General features: G+C 40.7%; 1 protein-coding gene across 43 annotated transcripts in view; it reads left to right on the top strand.

The window, feature by feature from the left end:
- Window positions 1-438: 438 nt before the first annotated feature.
- Window positions 439-24,387, top strand: part of NRCAM (neuronal cell adhesion molecule) — a 320,948-nt gene continuing 296,999 nt past the window's right edge. For 9 of the 43 annotated variants that reach the window (XM_055283692.2, XM_055283694.2, XM_055283690.2 and 6 more), the window contains exon 1: window positions 606-928. The gene's annotated coding sequence lies outside the window, so the exon portion shown is untranslated. Of the gene's footprint in view, window positions 490-597; window positions 929-24,387 lie in introns of those variants that run through there. The other 34 variants (XM_055283688.2, XM_055283673.2, XM_055283670.2 and 31 more) reach the window with 12 other exon arrangements.

Below are 24,387 nucleotides of genomic sequence, written 5' to 3'. Positions count from 1 at the left end.
TTACATTGCCAAAAAAAAAAAAACCTCCATAATACTCCCACATTTGTAAATAAGCAACCCGAACTAACCCTATTCCTTGGGACCAGAAGACCCAATTTCTACCGCGGATAGATAGCATCCGCCTTATGCTAAAGGCTCTTTTTTTCTGGGGGAGCGGGGCTGGGGGGCGGGGAGTGTTTGGAAAGAACGGTTGCAAAAACAAAACAAAACCCCAAAAAACCACTCACCCAATCTCAACCACCCCAACTGATGAATTTCGAAGAAAGTGCTTTTTAAAAAAGAAAAAACTAGAAGACCACAGACCTCCCATAGAAAGCTAAACCCATGAGAGTGGCATTCAAAAACTACCCATTTTCTGGAACATCTTTTGTAGCTAAATCCCAGCCACCCTAGCCCCGGAACACTCCCGCCCTCCGTCCCCGCACCCCCACCCCCGCCGCCACACGCGCTCGCAGGCTGACGGAGGTTGGCGGTGGGGCGGCCGCTCAGGTGAGGGGCCACCCAGTCCCTCGAGGCGCCGGCGGCTGGAGCCCATTCGCTGCCGTCGCAGCAGCAGGGCAAGAGGGGGTTGGCCGGGAGGGGAAGAGGCGGAGGACGCCCGGCAGGAGTGCGGGGGAGGGGGACGGGAGGACTCTAAGGAGAGCCGGGAGGGGCAAGAGCACGGCGCGGGGAGGGGGAGCGGAGAGGGCGGGAGCGGCGGGGGCGCGCGCCGGCGCGGGGCCAGCCTCGCTTCGCCAGGGTCGCTGGCGGACGCGCTCCGCAGTCCGAGCCTCAGACGCGCGGGCGCGGGGGACGGCGCGGGGGACGGCGCAGGGGCCGCCTGGCTGGAGTAGCCAGAGGGGATAGCTTCGTCGAGAACGGAGGACACCGGCGGTCCAGGGTCCTGGGCAGTCGCGCCAGAGCTGAGCGGTGGGCGCGGCGCGAGAACGTAAGTAGCTCCCTGCGCGTCTGGCAGTGACACTGGGTCCTGCTCGGGGGTGACGGCTGGAGCGGAGGAGGACGCGCGAGGCTGCTGCGTTGTCACTGGGACACCGGTGCGGGGTTCAGCCGAGCGCTCACCCGGCTGGCAGCGCTGCAGGAGGGGCAAAGCAGATCTCCAACTCCCTTCTCCCCTGCAGGCCCCCGACACTGCCGCAAGCGCCGAGAGGGAGCAGGGGGACCTGCGCTTGGGTGAAGGCACAGCTGAAATCCAGCAGCGCCGGCACCCACCACCCCCTCCGGTCTGTGGCCAACTTCTGCTCGGCGCCCGCACCCTACCCTTTCCGGGAAGCCCTGCCCAGAGCTCTTGCTCGTGGGCAGTTGGGCATGGAGAGCCTGCGGGCCCGGCACGGCGGCTTCCCGGGCTTGGGCACGGAGGCGCGGGGCCTCACGCCACAGTGCCGGCGGGGCGAGGAGCGCGGGGGCCGGGCCGGGAGCGCACGGGCGTGTGCCTGCTCGGGCCCCTGTGGACACGTCTGGGCGTGGGCTTTGTTCGGAAGTGCCTACACCTGTGCTGACCGCCGAGTTCAGGGGGCGAGGCCGACTTCGCTTCTCCACTCTTGCTGCCTGGAGAGGGCTCGGGGAATCGAGGCGGAACGAGAGAGACACGGAGGACAGAGGGGTGGGGCGCTTGCAGGGGCTTTGTCGGCCTTACAGGTGCGGGTCCCGGGAGTCCCTGCGCCCCGCCCTGCCTCCGAGGGCTGGGACTTGTCGGTGCCGGCGCGCCGGGCTGGGGGCTGCCTGGAAAGATTGCCTTCCCTGCCCAGGCTCTTAGCCGTGGGATCTGGCATCCGCTCCGCCCGGGATGCTGTGTTTTGCCAGGAGTGATTACCCGCCCTGGAGCATCCATCTCGCAGCGAGCGCCATCTGCGCCGAGCGCCGCCCCCGGCCCCCTCCACGCCGCGCGGGTGGGCGCTGCCGCATCCTGGTCCCCGGCGGTTGGCCAGCTCAGCCACTCCCGGCCCGCATCTGCTAGAGTGCGGAGGGGGACGGGGTGTCGCAGTAGGGTGAGCCAGGGAGTCGTCAATTCTTCCAAAGCGGTGTCCTCAGGGCAGCAAACGCTGCCGGAGGGCTCCCCGGGCCCCGGGGCTGGCGAACAGGCTGCTTCCTTCCCCGGATCGCCTCCCCTCCCGCCCGCGCCCGCGGCCACATCTTCGTCCCCCGTACGCTGGAGGGTGGCCCCTGCGCCGCGGGCACCGAGGGAGGGCGCCGAGCGGTGGCGTTTCTTTCGCACCCCGCCTCTCCTTCCCTTTTCTTCGCACCAGGGGCTCCAGCCCTTGGCTACCACGGGCGCAGAACTGTCCTGAGAAGGAAGCTTTCTTTTCCTTTCCGAGTCCCAGATGGTTAACGCTCAGAAGTGCGGGTCTAAGAGACTGGGCCCTTCCTCGCCCCAGGCTTTTGCAGGAGGAGATGGAGCCAAGTGTAATGAGGCAGGAGGCATTGGTTGTGCACCAGGAGCTCCCCCTGGGGTGGTCCTGGAAAGGAACACAGTAACCGCTGAATACAAACCTTGGAGGCTGGGCTGCTTTATGGGACTGCATTGTGCTAACCATGCCCTGCTGTTAAAATATTGTAATAATGGCAGTACTTGCTGAAGTACTGAAATGGAGTTAGGCAACTACTTTCTGCTTTAATGGTAATGATAGCCAACTGGTTTTGAGAGCTTTAGATGTGCTGGGCGCTGCGCATGTTACATGTATCATCTCATTTAATTCTCACAGCAACCCCATTTTAAAAATTAGGAAATGAAGGCTTAGAGAAGCCAAATAACTTTCCCAAGGCCACGCAGCTGGGAAGTAGGGGAGTGGGATTGTTTTTGTACTTGTGCTTTACAATCCAAGACTGAGAATGTGGCCTTTTGGAGGCTTATCAGTTTAGGGGAAACCTAAACCACTGAGTGTTCAAAACCAGAGAGATACACTACAAGCCCATTTAATTCTGAGTTCTGCAGAACTCACAGTAGCAGGCAATATTGTAATTCAGAGAATTGTATTGTGGAATAGCCTTTTATTCCCATGTAACTCCTTTACATATTCTTTTATTTCTGTTAGCTTTTAAGTATGTGGCTGTTAACCCACAATCCAACCCATTACAGTCACTGAACTGTTCTTAGTAACCAGGGCCTCTGTGATTACATAGATGTTCCTGGCACTTCATAAAGTTTCATAAAACTTTTTTTCTTTAAAGAAAAGGTCCCCAGCCCTGAATGTCCTTTGTACACGGTTTTGACTGCAAATGAGTTACTCCTCTAATTGGATGTTGAGTTTGAATAGGACTCTAGTATCCGATCTTAGGAAATCATTCTATTTCCTAAATATATAGAAACATGTGGGGGCATTTATGAAGATGCTCCATGTTAACTAGTAGAAAAGGAAAATTTGAACCAAAGTGGAATCAGCTATTTCTGGAATAACTTTTAGAATTATAATTAACTGATCAATTGGAAAAATTGATTTATTTTGCATTCATAATCCTACTGACTCATAGTCTTGTTTCAGCCTTCTTTTTACAGGAAAGTTGCTTTTACAGGAAACTTTTACAGGAAAGTTGCTAAACATCTTACATAATCCAGGAATTTTAGAGCTATTAGAGGACTCAGGCAACATTGTATCTAACTAATCCTTCGAGTTTCAAAACAACTGCAGTAGGGCTCAGCCTTGTAATGCAGGGTAGTGATGAAGTCTTTGGACTGAAGGCCATTGCCCTTACACCACGTCATTTTTGTTAATGCTACAGTGACAGTGAATAGAAAGCATCTTTGGAAATAGTACTTCCTGTGCGGCCAATACAGCAATGATGGCAATAATCGCTAGGTGTGGGTGCTTCAGAAGTGTGAGGGGGTCCTGAGAATGTATACACCTGTGCTGTAGAAAATTTCAAGAATCATTTCAAATAATGCTTTCATGCAGGTGTAATTTTCCCTGTGTAACAGCTTGAATATAAATAGACTCTACAGATATTATATTGTATACGTACATAGGAGCTATTGAATGGAACTCCACAGGAAGCTTTTCCGGTAAAAAGATTTCATTCATTCATTCATTCATTCATTCCTTAATAAATATTTACTGTGTTCCAGGCAGTGGGGATACAGTGGTGAGCCAAACAGAATATCTGTCCTTGAGAAGATTAATTCTAATTTTATCATCTAGCTACATACTTCATCACACAGAGATTTTTTTCACATATCACAAATGCACAGCCAATGAACTTGCACAAACTGAACACATTGACTTAACTAGCACTCAGATCGAGGAACAGTGTAATGCACATCTGAGAAAGCCCTCTTGCGGCCCCTCCCAGTCATTACTCACCCCAAAGGGTAACCACTGAGGCACTGAGGCTTTTTCCTTATATTCTCACCATAGATCAGCAACTATTGGAATCTCATCCTCATTTTCAAAGAGTACCTACCATCTGAGAAGCTCGGTAACCCATAGCAAATTTAACTGGAATGTAGAGCTTCTAACATATTCTTTAGGAAGTTTTGTGCATTTGAATCAAAAGACTGCTTTAGGTCAGTCTTCAGCTGTTGCAATCATTGATGAAGAGGAAATGATTTGAAAATTACTAAATACATTTAGATATTCTTTTCCCTTAAAATTTTATGCTTCTCTGCCTGAAGGATCCCTTCCAGGAACCTTCCTGGCAGGTGAGGACAGAGGAGAGAACTGGATGCTAATGGCAAAAATACAGTGACTTATTTTATTTAAACATTTTACTGCCTTGGCAAATGAAAAGCTCCTTCTATTTAAAACAGCCTCTGTTGGGGTCAAAGGCTGAAGTTTCTTCCCCCACTACAGCATTAATGAGATAAAATTGACGAGTAAAAGTTGTATACATTTAATATTTACAACATGATATTTTGATATATGTATACATTGTGAAATGATTACCACAATCAAACTAATAAACACATCTATCACCTCACACAGTTAATTTGTGTATGTGTGGTGAGAACATCTCATCTCCCCAATTCCCCTACCCCCTAGCAATCACCATTCTACTCTCTGCTTCTATGAGTTCGACTGAAGTTGCCAAGAATAGGAAGATGTACCAAAATGAATTGACAAATTTTTATTTTTTCTCTTAAAATTGAAGGCTACATGAGGAAGGAAATAGGGGAATGGCTCAGCCTTCAGCTTCAGCAACTGTAAATCCTTCATTATCAGGTTGTCTTTAAATGGGGCAGCAAATGCAATATGTTTATTTAAAATATGTTTTTGCTAAGTTACTTTTTTATTGTAAAATATATACGACATAAGATATGCCATTAAACTATTTCTAAGTGTATACTTCAGTGGCATTAAGTACATTCACATTGTGTGCAGCCATCACCACTATACCTCTCCAGAACATTTTTTGCCTTCCCAAATTGTAACTCTGTACACATTAAACAATAGTTCATAACCCCTCAGCCCCCAGCCCCTGTCAACAAACATCCTACTTCCAGTCTATGAATTTGATGACCCTAAGTACCTCATATGAGTGGAATCATACAGTATTTATTTGTCTTTCTGTAACTGGTTTATTTCGCTTACCATAGTGCCTTCAAGGTTGATCCATGTGTCAGAATTTCCTTCCTTTGTAATGCTGAATAATATTTCATTGTATATATATGCCACATTTTGTTTATCCATTCATATATCATATATACTTGGGTTACTTTCACCTTTTGGCTATTGCAAATGATGCTGCCATGAACATGGATGTACAAATATCTGAGTCACTGCTTTCAATTCTTTGGGGCATATACCCAGAAATGAGACTGCTAGATCATATGGTAGGCCTATTTTTTTTTTGAGGCATCATTATACTCTTTTCCATAGTAGCTGTACCATTTTACATTTCTGCCAACAATGCACAAGGGTTCCAATTTGTTCACATTTTCTCCAACACTTGTTATTTTCTGTTTTCTTAATAATAGCCATCCTAATAGGTGTGAAGTGCAATCACTGTTACTTTTTTCTTTCTTTTTTTGGAGACGGAGTCTCGCCCTGTCACTTGGGCTGGAGTGCAATGGTGCAATCTCGGCTCGCTGCAACTTCTGCCTCCCGGGTTCAAGTGATTCTCCTGCCTCAGCCTCCTGATTACCTGGTTACAGGCACCTGCCACCATGCCCAGCTAATTTTTGTATTTTTAGTAGAGACAGGGTTTCACCAGGTTGGCCAGGCTGGTCTTGAACTCCTGACCTCAGGTGATCCATCCACCTTGGCCTCCCAAAGTGATGAGATTACAGGCGTGAGTCACCATGCCCAGCCACTTTTATCTTTTAAAGCTGTGAATTAATATCTATATATTCTGAACAAGTCATTCACAGCATTTCTAATTTATTGGTTTAACATTTATTAATGTGGAGGTATATGGTTTTCAACAAGTATTAATAGATTACATTGTGCAAAGCAAGAAATTGATGTTGTGGAGCATATGTGTTGTAGTCCAAGTCCAGGATAAGCCAGCATTGGTGGCATACATTCATGTTATTTTTCTACAATGTTGAATTAGAGTACCTATGTCTGTAATGCACTTGTGCTAAATGGTTTTGATATGAGGGTAAGTTAAATAAATATGGTTTTTTTAAATGCCAAAAAATGGCAATATTATTTTAATCTAGAACAAGAGCAAATTTGCCTCATATCTGAAAATAGAAAGAAATATTCTTATGCTGAATGTTTAGGGATATACTGGCATTGTAAATTATAGTTCCACATTGGGCATTTTTCCCTACCATTGAATCTTCAAAGATGACAGCATAAACCTTCACCACCCAATTATAATTGCTTAGCTGAGCTAATAAAAAAGATGTGGTGTCAACTTAATTGACCTATTTTACTGGCCTACAAAATTGGAATTTCAAATTAGAAAAAGGTAATTTTTAACAGTCTGATGGAGGGTTTCCCTCAAGTGACTAAGAAGCTAGTGAAGATTAAAAAAAAAAAAAAAAAGCCAGTGGTAAATGGAACAAATTTACAACCACTAATGCTCCTGTACTGCACATACTGTCCTAATGGCATATTCATTTCGAACACAGGAATGACGAATCTTACTTGTATTATGTGCTCTCCGAATGTCTTCCGTATTGCCCTGGACTAAAACATTGTTTAATTCACATGAGAATGAAAATGACAGGTACTGTCAGGCAAAAATGATCGTTTTGAAATTCTTCTCATTAAATAATGGTAGGAAGGGCTGGAAACTATATTTTGAATATATATATGTTGAATATATATATACATATATATATATGTTTAAATTTTATTATGTGCATAGTGTGTTGGTTCAAAACCCACTGTAACCAGAAAAAAAAAAAAATCTATTTCTAGGGCAATCTGAGGGAATCCTGTAGGAGGTCTTCCACTGGGTAATATGCCATGAATTTGATTTATCTTTCTCAAGTGGGCTGAGAGCATTCAAAAAATTCAGTACGAGTATTCAGCATGTAGTGATCTTTTCTCCAAATTTCAACTTTAAAGCTAATTTCATGCCACTTTTTGATGTCCTTGGCATTTGAATGGCATGATTTATGGCATGCATTTTTGATGAACATTTACAGACTCGTATTCAACACCACTGACAGATTCTCTCTCAAGGGAAAGGGGAAGTACTAATCTTCCATTAATTATGCCTTAAGGTAAGAGTGGCCTGTCCAAAGAGTTTTGTCCTGGAGTTTTTTGGTTCTTTGAGGAAGGATGGCTTGCGAGCGAGTCTGCTGCTGCCTTCCAAAACCTGGTGTGCCTTTTCAGTCCCTTACCTCAATAGAGAGCTGAAAGGACAAAAGTGAACAAAGGAGGCCTGTTTTGCCTGCCCCACTTGCTGGGCTGTTGTCTTGGCCCTTTTCAGTGAAGGGAGGGGGGAGCTGGGTCAAAGTTGAAGAACACTGAAAAGGAATTCAAGCTTCATGTCGAAATTTGAATTATAGCTTCAGTTTGAGTGCCGAGTAGATTAGTTCGAATTGAAATTTGTGAATCTGTGGAAGCTGAAGTGACAGATGGTGTTGGAACAACCTACATAGAGCTGGATGGCACACCCGAAATGTTGAGTGCCCAAGCGAGGCACTTGGTAAACATCTAGTTAACTGACAAAAGTTTTAAAACTGTAGGAAGTTCAGTTTGCTGCTGTACGCTGCATTAAGACATTGGGCTGTGTGAATTAAGGGGAGGCCCCTATGTCTGGCGCTCACTCAGATGCACTTGTTCCCCCTAATTGCATTGCAAATATTCTTCTGACTGTTCTGCAGCTTTCCCCTCTATTATCTTGTTGAATAAATACAGAATTGCCCAACCAGCTTCCCTTGTAAAATTGCATCGCAGTGTTTTGGTGTTGTCCACAGATTGTTTTGATGTGTGACAAGATACATCTGTCCTAAATATTGTCTAACCAGTGTTTTTTCTTCCCAGATAAGTATATTTATGAAGTGTGATTTTGGCTTTCTGCTCCCAGTGGGAGTCCATCACTCTTATATTTGCTCTTGAAGTTTTTCATATGGCACATGGTTTTCCATTCATTTTGGTAGGCAGCATCTGATTCAAAACATTCCAGTAGGAAATGTTTTCTAGTGTGTGCATCACTAGAATAATAAAAGCAGCTACTAGGAGGTAGAGGGTACTAGAATGTATTATAATAAGTGAAATAAAGAGCAATTTTGGGTAATTTGAAATTCTTCCTGGTATTCTGTAAAACTACGATTGGAAATGGAAAAATTGTAGTATTTGAAAACTGAAAAATTGAAAGTTGAAACATCACCACATTTTGCTTTGGCATCTTTGACTACTTAAATGACCTGACATAGTCTTTTCTTCTGATGCTAGTAGCATGATGGCTAAAAGCCATTTTTGTAAATGTATATTTAGTACATTCAAATGAATATTTCTACTTTTAGGGAAATAACATTAACATGGCAATATTTGAACAGTTAGTAACATGGAAATTCCAACATAATAAATACTCTAATGGGCCGGGCGCGGTGGCTCACGCTTGTAATCCCAGCACTTTGGGAGGCCGAGGCGGACAGATCACGAGGTCAGGAGATCGAGACCATGGTGAAACCCCGTCTCTACTAAAAAATACAAAAAATTAGCCCGGTGTGGTGGCGGGCGCCTGTAGTCCCAGCTACTCGGAGAGGCTGAGGCAGGAGAATGGCGTGAACCCGGGAGGCGGAGCTTGCAGTGAGCTGAGATTGCGCCACTGCACTCCAGCCTGGGCGACAGAGCGAGACTCCATCTCAAAAAAAAAAAAAAAAAAAAAGTACTCTAATGTAAACAAATCTAATTTACTTTAGAATGATTATATTAACTTACACGACGTGTTGTGTTTTACATGAATCGTGATATATACCTGTGTGTCTCATGAATTTTAAGGTAAATTTCATTTTAATAGATGTGCTGGGGTTTAAAAAACTCCATGGTTATGTATATGTTTCTAGTAACAGTTACTGTGATGTGAAATTATAGTGGAAGGTAAATAGATGTCAAGGATTCACTGCTGTCCTAAAACCATGAGGGGGTTCATTAAACAGCAGAGAGGGAGTGAGTTTATGATCAGACTCATTACCTGTAAAGGTAATAGCTTAAAATTTGAAAGAAAGAGAAAGGGAAAAGAATAAAAGTTTTTATGGCTATTGCCTGGCTAATGGAGAATAGTCTCCATAGCACTCAATATGAAATATTGTAGGGATATTTTACTGTAGTACTTTGGGTCATTGAAGTAAGTTGACATCATAAAATAGAAATAACTCATAAGTCACCTTACAAAAATGAAATATGATAAGACATTTGCATTTAAAAGAAATGTATTGAGAAGAATTTACTAAGAATTGAAAGCTAAAGTTATTTCAGTGTAACATGCTTAAATTCCTAGCCAAATCCACTCTATTTTCCAGCTGTTTTGTTCCTTTATATACAGGTGGCCCCAGCTTGAGAAAGTTAGCATATGAAAATGTGAATTTGGCTGGGCGCAGTGGCTCACACCTGTAGTTCCAGCACTTTGGGAGGACAAAGTAGGTGGATCATGAGATCAGGAGTTCAAGAGCACCCTGGCCAGCATGGTAAAACCCCCTCTCTACTAAAAATTCAAAAACAAAAATTAGCCGGGCATGGTGGTGCGTGCCTGTAATCCCAGCTACTTGGGAGGCTGAGGCAGGAGAATCACTGGAACCCAGGGGGCAGAGGTTTCAGTGAGCCGAGATTGTGCCACTGCACTCCAGCCTGGGCAATAGAGCGAGACGCTGTCAAAAAAAAAAAAAAGAAAAGAAAATGTGAACTTGTCAAACCCATATGGGGTGACTCTTCACATCAAACAGGATTCTTCACTTTGCATAAGGATTATATGATGAGTGAGCTCCTGTAATGTATCAAAGTTCAATTCATGAAAATTTTTTCAGAAATATCTAAGTAGATACTCTGTTGAAAGAGCAAATAGATACCAAGTGAAACCTAAGCAAATAAGGCTCAATAAAAATTAGTAAAGAGGTAGACAGGTGGGTCCGGGTGTGGTGGCTCACGCTTGTAATCCCAGCACTTTGGGAGGCCTAGGCCGGCAGATCACTCGAGGTCAGGAATTTGCGACCAGCCTGGCCAACATGGTGAAACCCCATCTCTACTAAAAAAATACAAAAATGAGCCAGGTGTGGTGGTGGGCATCTGTAATCCTGGCCAACATGGTGAAACCCCATCTCTACTAAAAAAATACAAAAATGAGCCAGGTGTGGTGGTGGGCATCTGTAATCATCTACTCAGGAGGCTGAGGCAGGAGAATCACCTCAACCCAGGAGGCGAAGGTTGCAGTGAGCTGTGATCATGCACTTGCATTACAGCCTGGGCAACACAGCGAGACTCCATCTCAAAAAAAAAAAAGACATAGGTTGTAAATGCAGAGAGAACATACGATTGTATACAAATATTTGATATTTGCTCTAAATAACATTGAGGGGCCGAGTCTGCATGATAAAGGAAAGCAGGTAACTAAGATAGTCATCCAGGCATTTGGGGCCCTTGCTTATCTTAGTCAGCTTTCCCCATGTCTCCTAACTTCGGAAACCATCCTTGCTCTGTTCTGCGAGGAGCCTCAGTTGCTCTTCACATTATGCATGGTGGTATGTATCTGAGAGCCCCCAAATTTGATAAATGAGTGAGTGCAAGAATGAATGACTGAATACATGAATATTGCAAAATGTCAGAATGTCAGGTGGATCTTTGTTGGAGAAAATTGGGGGATTTTGTTCTCAGCCCTGGTTTGAAAACATAGATAGATCTAGACCATGAGAAACCAAACATTTATCATTTCATGCCTGGACTCTGTAGATTGTAATTTGCTTGCTGGTTCTAAATTAGGCACTTGAGCAAGCAGGTGAAATCATTGAATCCAGAAGGGTACTATTTTTAAAATTGCTGCTGTGGAGGTCTAAATGACATCCTTGTGACCCAAAAGAGTTCCTCTATAATTTTCTACTTTTGCTAATGGCAGATGATTCCGGATTTGCACGTGGCTTTCCTTTCCCTTCACTGTCTGAAGCTGGTGCTTGTCATTTTCCTACGGAGGTCTCTGGGTGGCTGCCCACTGACTGAGTTAAGCACTTTCTGAGATTGCTTTCTACCCTCTGAATTTGAAGAAATCAGAAGTGAGGCACACAGAACTGAAATGAAAAGTGAAGAGACTGGTATGTGAAACAGATCAGAAGCTCTCATGCTGTAGCTTTAAAAATGGAACTTTCTCCCCTAAGATGTGAGTTGAATTACAGCATGGCCTTTCGTAACCAGTTAGTGGGTTATAGGGGTTGGATTCAGGGCAGTGGTGCCTTATTAGAGACACCTAGAATAAAAAGTTATGTAACATCTTTGATTAATTAAAATTTGAGAAGAACTATGCTACTCCACATAGACTAAGAAATCTCATACACTGCATGGCTTTGGAAAAGTTACTTAAGTACTTCTTTATTTAGAAAATAGAGATAAAACACAAAATCTTTGTCACCACCCAACCCTACATCACAAGGGTATGTGACTATAACAAATGATAAAATGAAAGTGCTAAGAGAGAAAGATGACATAAATCTGTGTTATTAGGTAGAATGCACTTGACATTTTTTGCAAAACTTGCTTCAGGCATATGTATGTATCATATATTCTTAACAATGTATGTGGCTACTCGATTTTGAATAAATGAAGTGGTCTTGCACTGTGGCCTGGAGATTGATACCCTTATTGATGCTGCAGGATAGGACTGTTCTCAAAACACGAATTATGATCTTACTCTCCAAAAAATGATGATATATACGTCAAAGTCATGTTGAGTCAATATGATAAAATAAGAGTCAGCAAAGGTGTCGGCATTGTTCCTTCTGAGAAGGAATTTTTATTTTTTGGTTGCAGTCAACGTCCATAAATCTAATTGTATCTTATTTCAAGCCATAATCCATTCATATTTTTTAAAAGGACAGTCAATAATTTTGTTGTGTGTCAGGCATGACTAACTAGTAACCCCATAAACCAATAAAGCGTGAACCTATTTTAATATATTTAATTCATCTAGTTTACAAACTGCATGTACTTAGAAGTTTGAAATAAAGGGAGATACATGCAGTGTGGCTTGTGGTTTGTATATACAGTTGAGGTATTTTGCATTTATTCTGTTCCTCCGCACCTCAGTGAAGAGATGGAGATTAAAAATTGTAATCATTATTGACCTGGACTCTGTCGACACAGAATTTTAGAAATGGGAATGTGTTATGGATTGAATTACGTCCCTTAAAATTCATATGTTGAAGTCCCAACCCCCAGTGCCTGAGAATGTGACCTTATTTGCAGATAGGGTCTTTACAGTTAAAGTGAGATAATTAGGTTAGGCCCCAATCCAATATGATTAGTGTCCTCATAAAAAGAGGCAATTTGGAGATAGGCAGAGTAGAAGAAGGCCTGTGGAAATGAAGGCAGAGATCTACAAGCCAAAAATGGCCAAAGGTTGCCAGCAAACCACCAGAAGCCAGGAGAGATGCATGGAACAGATTCTCTCTCACAGGCCTTGGAAGTGACCGACCCTGCGGACACCTGGATCTTGGACTTCATGTCTCCAGAACTGTGAAACAATAAACTTCTGTTGTGTAAGCCTCCATTTTGTGGTACCTTGTTACAGCAGCCCCAGCAAACTAATACAGAATACAATAATAGTTCATCTGTTTCTAAACCTATTCCTTACCAAAAAAAAAAAAAAAAAAAAAAAGAGAATACAGCTTTCCTATACCTCTGTGTCATATAGCTATGTCTATAGAGTCATCCCTCAGTATCCAAGGAAGATTGGTTCTCAGACCACCCCCTAACCCCCAGGACATCAAAATCAGAGGCTGTTCAAGTCTCTGATATAAAATGGTGTAGTATTTGCATATAACCTACATGCATCTTTCCATATACTTAAAATCATCTCTAGATTCCAATGTAAATGCTATGTAAATAGTTCTTACACTGTATTGTTTTAAAATTTGTATTATTTTAAATCGTTGCATTTTATTTATTTATTTATTTAAGGATATTTTCCGTCAGTGATTGGTTGAATCTGCAGATGCAAAACCCAGGGATACAGAAGGCCAACTGTATCCCTATCTCTCTCTATCTCTATCTCATCATCTATATCTTTATGAGTCTAAACCTACACCTGTATCTATTTATGTATCTATGTATCTATCTATCTATCTACCTATCATCTATCTATCTATCTACCTATCATCTATCGATCTATCTATCTATCTATCTATCTATATCTGTATACTTTGTGTACCAAAGGAATACATATATAGTAATTGGCTATTTAGAAAGTTATTCCTTGAATTAAGGCACAGAGATGCTGGGAGTGGTGAAGAGAGTATTAATTTTATTACCTGGACAAATGTTTGAAGTTGGTAGTTTAATTAGTTGATTACCTTTTTCGATTATAATCAGCTGCAACTTTGCTGCCTCCATCAAGTGTAAATTTTCATCACCTGGTAACTTAAGGGCACCTATTTTGTTTAAGTCTCTACAGGTGCCCAGGCTGTGCCTTCGTAGTCAGAAGGTTTCTTTCAACATGAAAAATGTTACGGTTGCTGATGTTTACTCAAGCTGAGGAAAGCAAAGCCTTGAGTGAGCTAGCTCTTAGACAACTTCAGCCTTCAGTGGGGCAGGGTAAAAATGGCATTGTGGAGAATTTTGCAGCTAGCTATAATCAGGCAGCACCACTGTCTATTTGGAGAAACAGAATTGTCAAGAGCTTTGATTCAACTTGAATATTAATTTGAATATACTGGGAACTCTAAAACCATTTTAGCTGGTCCTTTATGATGTCTGCCCATTTGGTGTGAATGTCTGTTCTTCATTCCCACCAGTGGCAGCCTTGTCTGTCTTGGATGGTGAGCTCCTCCAGGGAAATGACCTTACCTACTAATGTCATGTGTATGGTGTTTAATGAACTGTGACATACAAAAAAAAAAAAAAAGGTCTAATTGTTTTAAATAATAGCAACGAGATTATTTGGTAGGAAGATTCCTGGGATGAACACTGAGAACTTTACAATTCTGAGTTTGTGTCATTCACTGATCTCATTTTAATATATAGACCATTTGCCAATTTGAGGTTTCCTCCTGGTGAATATGTTCTTTCCATGCTACAGACATAAATTTATTTATGATCCTGACAGGAGCAACTAATGAGAATCTACCAACATCCAGCAGGAAACAATTTTGAATTATGGCTATTTTTATTATGCATATTCTCGCAGCTTCTTTTTAACACACAAGGAAGTGAGGTGAAAATTGATTGACATGTTTAAGGCCCTAGACAGGAGCAGAGAGTACAGGCGATAGTTTGTATCTGAATATCACTGTTTCAATATGAGCTCTTTAGATCTTTTAAATATTTGCCTTGAAAGACAGTGTTCTAAGGACAGTTTGAAAGATTTATGGGTAACACTGTCATATTTGGTCATTGACCAAAGTCTGTTTGCAGATGTACTAACGTGGGACCAGCAATGCCAGTTCTGTGATAAATCACCAGCTTTAGATACATTTTACTACTTTGAATGGTTAGTCTATATTTTCTTACATCAAACTCACATTTTAGAATTTTATGTACTAGACCACCCCATCTTATTTCCTGTTCTGGACAACAGAATACATCTTGGGAAACCAGTTACTGCCTGGAAAATGGAAATAGGCTGTGTTGTGGCTACCTGCACCTGCTCTGGTCATCGTCTAAGCATAATTCCAGCCCTCCCCACTCCCTCTTTGGTCTCCTCTACACAGTTAGGAGTGGGGCCAATCACGAATATGCATGTGTTATACACCTGTGACCAAGAGATCCTCCATCACAGAATGGCAGAGTATCAATTACTTGGAATGGATGACTTGTGGCAGCTGCTGTTTGTGACCGAGCGGGCTCTCTGCCCTGCACTGACAGCTGCACATCACATCCTGCGATCACACCACCTCAGCCACCTCCATGACCAGTTCATCAAAAAAAGGGGGCTGAGCCTACTGATCCCAAGGTATTACTGTATGGGCAGCCTGCTCCCGAGGTATTATGTGTAAAGTTGTCTCTCTGAATATTAGGAAATGAGATCACAATGATTTTTGTAACTTATCACTATTAATAAATAACAATAATCCCTGCCATTTATTGGTTGCTTACCTATATGAAACACTTTAATGAATGATCGAATTTAATCTTCACAAAAACCCTTTATATGAGAAGCTAGCAAATTGTTTCTATGAAGGGCAAGATAGTACAAGTATTTAGGGATTTTAGGCTGTTTGATGTCCCCCAAAATTCTCATAGACACTATGTAAATGAACAGGCATGGCCATGTAAAACTTTCTTTTCAAAATTGGCGGCAGGCCAGATTTGGCCCATGGTCAAAGTTTTCTAACCTCTGCTTTATGCTAGTATACTCATTTTATAGATGAGGAAACTGAGGTTTAGGGAGTTTAGCTGATTAAAATAACATAGCTGCTAAGTTGCAGAGCTAGGATTCTAACCCAAGGAATTTGACCGTTATCCCTCAGTCATAATTCCTGCATGTTACTGTGTCATCCTACTATGATAAATAACAAGGAAATGGACTTTTAGCTTCTGCATGGTGAGAATTATAGTTATGACCCAAACTTCTAAGGGGAATGTTGTATAGAGAACTGAGTCCTGAAGATGCTATTTAGGAAAGTGTAGATAGTCTAATCTAATCTACAGCACATTCAAATGATGTAATTGCATCCTTGACTAATTGAAAAAAGCTTCTAAAGTTCTTTGAGCGATCTGATATTGTGGCTGTTTTAGTCAATAGGATTGCAAAAAGCAATGACCCTAATTTTTAAAAATATGTATATTATTAGTTTTAAAATTTTGTTTATATGTTGGGGGTCCAAGTGTTACATAGTAAGATAACTTTTGCATATTCTCAAGGAAAAAATTTATTTTTCACAAAAACAAATTATGCAGAAGAGTTTCTCCCATATTTAACATTAACTCCTTGAATGAGAATTCTAAAGGTTTTTATTTTCCAGGATGGACAACTCCTTTTGTGTTTTATTTCCATGGTGACAGTTAAGTTTGGGCTTAAGAACAACAAACCTACAAGATAACCATCCAGTTGACATTAATGGGCATCCCCTTAGGGAATTTGCAGTGCTTCATGGTGTCCAGATTGCACCTGAAGTAGAATTACAGAGGCCTGTTGTGTTTTTTATACAGCAAGCTCTTTAAAAGCTGAAGCTTCTCAGAGTAGGCTGAAATTAGGAAATACTTAATTTTAGATAAGAGTTCAGCACACACAAAAATATTGTGAGCAGCTAGAGACTTGAAAGGCATTCCCAGGACACCATAAAGAACTCCAGAACTCACAGCTTCTGACCTTTGGGTGAATGAAATTTTAGGAAGTGTGCAGCTGGCAAAATGGGGGCTTCATGTGACTAAACATTGTTGCTCATAGTTTGAGGGGAAGCTCAAAATGGAGCTACTCCCTAGCAGAGAAATCAGTAGAGTTACTTTGTCTAAAGGTAACTCTACTCTCTTTGGAAATCTGAAATCTTTGAATGTAAGTGAGCTTCCATTCATTACTAAGAAAGCTGACAGAGGAGTAAAATCCAACTAGTGGAAAAGTTGACTGCTGTGCTCTTGTGTGTGAAGTGGTTACTGTAAATTAACTGCTGTAACAAATTATAAAGGTATGGTTGATGAATGTAGAAAACTTTTTTCTGTTGAATCAGTTCCTTAAGTCCTTGGCATAATTCATTTAATGAAAAAAAAAAATGTAACCCAAATTAAAAAAATGGAATTACGGTACTATGGACAACATTTTGTTGTAAAATATATTTTACAACTTTATTAAGGTATATGCCTTTTCTGGACATTTCATATTAATGGAATCATATACTATAGAATCTTTTGTGTCTGGCTTCTTTCAGGTAGCATAATGTTTTTGAGGGTTCTCCATGTTGTAACATGTATCAATGGTATTCCCTGGTATGTAGATACCACATTGAGTTTATGTATTCACCAGTGGATGGACATATGGACTGTTTCCAATTTGAGACTATTATTAATAATGCTGTTATGAATATTAGCATACAAGTCTTTATGTGTCCCTATGTTTTCATTTGTCTTTGATAGATACTTACTAGTGGAATTGCTGGCTTGTATGGTATATTTATATTTATGATTTAAGACACTGCCAAATTGTTTTGTAAAGTGGCTGTATCATTTTACTTTCCCAACCAGGAATGTATGAGGGTTCCAGTTTCTTGACATCCTTGCCAATCTTTAGTATTGCTTGTCCTTTTTTTTTTTTTTTGAGACAGAATCTCGCTCTGTCGCCCAGGCTGGAGTGCAATGGCACAATCTCGGCTCACTGCAACCTCTGCCTCCGGATTCAAGTGAGTCTCCTGCCTCAGCCTCCCTAGTAGCTGGGATTACAGGCATGCGTCACCACACCTGGCTAATTTTGTATTTTTAGTAGAGATCGGGTTTCACCATGTTGTCCAGGCTGGTCTCAAACTCCTGACCTCAGGTGATCCACCCACCTCAGCCTCCCAAAGTGTTGAGATTACAGGCGTGAGCCACCATGCCCGGCTTGCCTGTCTTTTTTATTATGGCCAGTCTAGTGACCGTGGAGTGGTATTTCATGGTAGTTTTACTTGCACTTCCCTAATGGCTAAAAATGTGGAGCATATTCTCATAGCTATTGGTGTATCTTCTTTGGTGAAATGTCTAAATGTTTTGCCTGTTTTTAGAACGGAGTCATTTATCTTCTGATTATTCAATTTGTTTTCTAAAAATATTTTCTGGATACAAGTTCCTTATCAAACATATGGCTGGCGAATATTTTTCTCCTATTTTGTGGGTTGTCTTTTTACTTTCTTGATATGCCCTTTGAGAGAAAAAGTTTTTCATTTTGTTAAGTACAATGTAATTGTTTTTTCTTTTGTTGCTTGTGCTTTGGTGTTGTATCTAAGAAGTTATCTCCTCCCTCAAGTTCACAAAAATTTACTCACATGTTTTCTCTTAAGAGTTTTCCATATACATTTTAAGGTCAACTTGTTAATTTCATGGAAAAAAGTGCTAAGATTTTGGTAGGTAGTACATTAAATCAATAGATCAACTTGGGAAGAATTGCCATCTTAATATCACCTCTTCCAATTCATAACATTTAATGTCTATTTATTTAGATTTTCTTCATGTTCTCTTAACAATGCTTTGAATTTTTGATGTACAAATCTTGCATTATTTTGTTAAATTTATTTTAAAGTATTGTATTTTTTGTGGTGCTATTGTGATGGAATTATTTCCTTCATATCATTTTAGATCATTTGTTAGTGATGTGTAGAAAGAAAATTGACCTTACATCCTGTATCTTGCTAAACTTGTTTATTAATTCTAGTAGTTTTTAAAAATGGATTTCTCAGGATTTCCTACATTTGTGTCATCTCTGAATAAAGACAGTTTTGACTCTTCCTTTCTGATTTTGATGCCATTGATTTTTATGTTCCTTATTGTACTAACTAGAAGCTCCAATACAGTGTTGAATATAAGTGGTAAGAGTGGACATCCTTACATTGTTCCCAATCTTAGGGGGAAAGCTTTCACCCTTTTGTATTAGGTATGTTAACTGTAGATTTTTTAATAGAAGTCATTTATTTAGTTGAGAAATTTACTTCTATTCTAGCTTGTTGAGATTTTTTTTATGAAAGGGATTTTGTTAAATGCATTTTCTGCATCTGTTAAAACTATAATGTGATTTTTGTCATTTATTCTATTAATATAGTATATATTAATTGATTTTTGGATGTTAAACTTCTGCAATACATCCCACTTAGTCATATTGTACAATCCTTTTTATGTGCTGCTGAATTCAGATCATTAATATTTTAGGACATTTGCTTCTGTGTTCCTTAGGGATGTTGATATGTAGTTTTCTGGTCTTATAATGCCTTGGTCTGATTTTGTTACCAGAGTAAAACTGGCCTTATAGATTGTGTTGGGAAGTGTTCTCTCTTCTGTTTTTTTGAAAAAGTTTGTGGAAGAGTAGAATTCACCAGTGAAGCCATCTGGGCCTGAATTTTTCTTTTGGGAATATTTTAAATTCTTAATTAATTATTATTATTTTTTTTGCTTCTTATAGGCCTATTTAGATTTTCCGTGTCTCCTTGAGTTGGTTTCAGTAATTTGTTTTTATTCTTTTTTTCTTGAACTATTTTTGAATGGTTGCTCTAGTCATTATAATGTGCATCTTACTTTACTCTACTTCAGAATAATACTAACTTAATTCTAATAAAATATAAAAGCTTTACTTCAATACATCTCCTTTTCCTCCCCCACTCTTTTATGCTATTATTGTCATTTATATTACATTTACATATGTATGAATACTCCATTTAGTGCTCTAAGTCTTGCTTTATAAAAATCTTTGTTTACATGGAAATGTGATTTTTTTTGCTTTGTTTTCGAAGGATCACTGTGGGATATAGTCTTGACTGACAGATTTTTTTCTTTCTTTCAGTAGTTTGATTATTTTATTCTACTGCGTTCGGGCCTCCATTGTTTTTTGTTTTGTTTTTAAATTTTTAATTTTTGTGGCTACATAGTAGGTGTGTATAGTTATGAGGTACATGAGATGTTTTGATTCAGGCGTGCAATGTGTAATAATCTTATCATGGAAAATGGAACATCTGTCCCCTCAAGCATTTATCCTTTGTGTTACAGACAAACTAATTATACTCTTTTAGTTATTTTAAGATATGCAATAAAATTATTATTGAATATATTCACTCTGTTGTGCTATCAAATAATAGATCTTATTCATTCTTTCTATTTTTTTTGGACCCATTAACCATCTCCACCTCTCCCCTACCCATTTCCCCCACTTACCACCCTTCCTAGCCTCTGGTAACCATCCTTCTACTTTCTGTGTCCATGAGTTCAATTATTTTGATTTTTTAGATCCCACATGTAAGTGAAAACATGTGATGTTTGCCTTTCTGCGCCTGGCTGATTTCACTTAACATAATGACCTTCAGTTCCACCCATGTTGTTGCAAATGACAGGATCTCATCCTTTTTTATGGTTCAATAGTACTCCATTGTATATGAGTACAACATTTTTTTATCCATGTGTTGATAGACACTTAGGTCGCCTTCAAGTCTTGGCTATAGTGAACAGTGCTGCAATAAACATGGGAATGCGGGTATCTCTTCAGTATACTGATTTCCTTTCTTTTGGGTATATACCCAGCAGTGGGATTGGTGGATCTTTTAGTAGCTCTATTTTTAGCTTTGTGAGGAACCTCCTAACTGTTCTACATATCAGCTGTATTAATTTACATTCCCACCAACAGTGTATGCAAGGGTTGCCTCTCTTCTGATAAGAGGTCATAAATTATTTGGATTGTTATTTCACTGTAGGTAGTGTCATTTTTTTCTTGCTGCTTTCTTTTTAAAAAGTATTTGTAGTGTTTTATTTTTTAAGCATTGTGATGTGAACAGTGAGCTGAATATACTATCTTTACTAAAATTTTGTTATGAAAACATTTTTTAAATGCAAAAGCAGAGAGAATAGAAAATCAGCTCCCCTGTATTCATTACCTTGCTTCAATAAATGCAAATTCATAAAGAATCTGGAATCTATTCCCAAGGAATTAACCTACAACCAATTCCTGAAGGCATATCACTTTATCTGTAAATATTTTAGTATCTCTTAAAGGCCACAGCTCGTTGGAACATAAACACATCATTATCATAAACAAAATTAAAAATAAATTATTCCTATATTAGAATATCTAATCAATATCAAAATTCTCTCATTTATGTCACATTTGTTTGTTTCTTGGTTTTACATTACATCTCATTCAGAATCTTTATAAAACTCACACTTTGCAACTCGTTGGTCTGCTTCTGAAGAATCTTTTAATCTCTGTAGCCTATCCATTTTGCAGTTGAAGGTTGGGAGAGAGGAAGGGTGGTATAAGTGTGTGAGTGAATTGTGTTTTATTTATTTATTTTTTTGAGACGGAGTCTCGCTCTTTCGCCCAGGCTGGAGTGCAGTGGCGCGATCTCGGCTCACTGCGAGCTCCGCCTCCCGGGTTCACGCCATTCTCCTGCCTCAGCCTCTCCGAGTAGCTGGGACTACAGGTGCCCGCCACCACGCCCAGCTAATTTTTTTTGTATTTTCAGTAGAAACGGGGTTTTACCTTGTTAGCCAGGATGGTGTGGATCTCCTGCCCTCGTGATCCGCCCGCCTCGGCCTCCCAAAGTGCTGGGTTTACAGGCGTGAGCCACCGCCCCCGACCAATATGTTGCTGCTTTTAAGATTTACTGTGCCTTTCTATTTTCAACAGTTTGACTTTGATGTGTCCAGATATAGATCTCTGTGTTTATCTTACTAGAGTTTTAGTTTAAGTTCAGGGGTACATGTGCAGGTTTATTATATAGGTAAAGTCGTGTCACGGGGGTTTGTTGTACAGATTACTTCATCACTCAGGTGTTAAGCCTAATACCCATTAGTTATTTTTCCTTTTCCTCTTTTTCCTCTCACTCTCCACCCTCAGCCAGGACCCGGTGTCTATTGTTCCTGAATAGAGTTTGTTGAACTACTTAGATCTGTATATTAGTATGCTTCATCAAATTTGGAAGATTTTCAGCTATTATTTGTCAAGTATTTTTCGACCCACTCTTTTCCCCTTTTCCTCTGCTTTTGGAACTACCGTGGTACTTATTTGGTGTGCTTGATGTTGTCCCATGGGTTTCTGAGACTCTGCTTATTTTTCTTAAAACTTTTTCCTCTGTGTTTTTCAAATTAGATAATTTCTGTTGATCTGTTTTCTAGTTCACTAATTTCTTCTTCTGCCTTCTCAAATTTGCTGTGAGTGCCTGTAGAGAAATTTTCATTTCAGGTATTGATCTTTTCAACTCCAAAATTTCCCATTCAATTGTTTTTTTTTTTTAATTGAGATTATCTATTAGTTGAGAAATTGGCATCATATTTTCCTTTAATTTTTAAACATGGTTTTCTTTAGTTTCAGAACATATTTTAATAGCTGATTAGAAGTTTTTGTCTGCTAAGTCTGTTTAGGACTGCTCAGGGACATTTTCTGTTGATAGTTTTTTTTTCCTACCATGTATGAATCACACTTTATTTTTCTTTACTTGTCTCGTAATTTTTGTTATTATTGACTACTGACATTTTAGATATGTAGTGGCAACTGTGGTTTCTGCTTTTCTCTACCCTGAGAAATTTGTAGCTGTTGTTATTGTTTGTTTAGTAACTCATTTGTAGTAAATCTGTGGCATGTCTTCCCTGCAATGTGCAACTGCTGATGTCTCCACTCAGTTTCTTTTTTTACTTAAAAAAAAAATTAGCCTGGTTTCTTAAGATTTGCGCCTGTGTCTGCATAGTTCAGTAGTCAGTCAATAACTGACCAAAAGTTGGACTCAAATACCTCCAGCCAATAAGGCTTCCACTTTCTGCTCATGGTTTTGTGTGTGGCTGGAGAGTACATTCAAACTTTATGTCATTTTCAAGTCTTCTCCCAGCTCTTACATTCAGCTGTCCTCTCTTGTGTCGTGTGTGTGTGTGTGTGTGTGGGGGGGGGGTGTGTGTGTGTGTACATTGCATTGGCCATGGGTGTGTAGGTGGCTTAGGCCCCTGAGGTCTCTTCTACACATTTGATAGCCCTGGTCAACTCAGTATATGTGAAGCATATTCTAGCCCTCTGTGTTTGGTTTACCTACTGGAACTCCCTGATAAATCTCTGATTGATCCACTAGTTTTTTTGTTTACTCCAAACAGGACAGCAGTCTCAGGCTATCTAAACTGCTGGTGTTCCTGTTTGCTTTCCAGTAAAAACTTTTACTTTAACTGTGAATGCTCTAATCAAGTGAGCCTCCTTTGGCAGGTGCAGTGAAGCTGCTGTTTTTCACAGTCTGTCCTGCCCTGGTTGAGTGAATTACCTGATGACAGAGCCGGGGATGGGGGTTGTGGGATGGAAGCAGATTCAGACAAAATCACTGCCACAGACTCACTGTTCTGACCCTGAGTTCAATAATTGTCATAAATAAATGCTGTTCAGATTTTTGAGTGCCTTTGGTCAATTTCTAGAGCAATCAAATGATTTTTTTGACAGTTTTGTCCAGTTGTATGATGGCTATCTAGGGAGAGTATTTGTCACCTTCCTCACTCCCTTATGCCAGAAGTTCTCTTCATAACACTGTGTGTGTTTATGAAGGCTCATTTGTCAGAATGGATGGGCCTAGGAATACATTTGAGACACATACATGATGTTTTAGTCCATTTTGTGTTGCTACAAAGGAATACCTGAGGCTGGGTAATTTATAAAGTAAAGAGATTTATTTGGCTCACGGTTCTGCAGGCTGTACAAGAAGCATGGTGCTGGCATCTGCTCAGTTTCAGGTGAGGGCCTTGACTGCTTCCACTCATGGTGGGAGGCAACAGGGAGCTCCCATGTGCAGAGAGATCACATGGTGAGAAGGGAAGCAAGGGGCGGGGGGCAGGGGGCGGGGAAGGCACCAGGCTCTTTTTAACAATGAGCTCTTGAGGGAACTAATACAGTGAAAACTCATCCCAAGGGAGAGCATTAGCCAGTTCACTAGAGATCTGCCCCCATGACCCAGAAACCTTCCATTAGGCCTGAATATTTGGGGCCAATAATCCCCCATATAGGGGATCAAATTTCAACATGAGGTTCATGTCTAATAATCTCTCAGGTGGTAACAGTGCTGCTGGTCTCCCAAACCACACTTTGGGGAGCAATTTTCTAGACCTTGATCCAGGTACTAGAGACCCTGGGATTCCCTGTCTTAGAGCCAGAGCCTATATCCAAGACCTGAATGGGTCTCAGAGGACTGACTACTACAAGCATGTACACCCACAGGCTGGAGGGGTAGAT

This window comes from Symphalangus syndactylus, chromosome 6 (assembly GCF_028878055.3).
Source record: "Symphalangus syndactylus isolate Jambi chromosome 6, NHGRI_mSymSyn1-v2.1_pri, whole genome shotgun sequence".
Taxonomy (NCBI): Eukaryota; Metazoa; Chordata; class Mammalia; order Primates; family Hylobatidae; genus Symphalangus; species Symphalangus syndactylus.
Note: the sequence above shows the minus strand (reverse complement) of the source record. Positions and strands in the feature narration are given on the sequence as shown.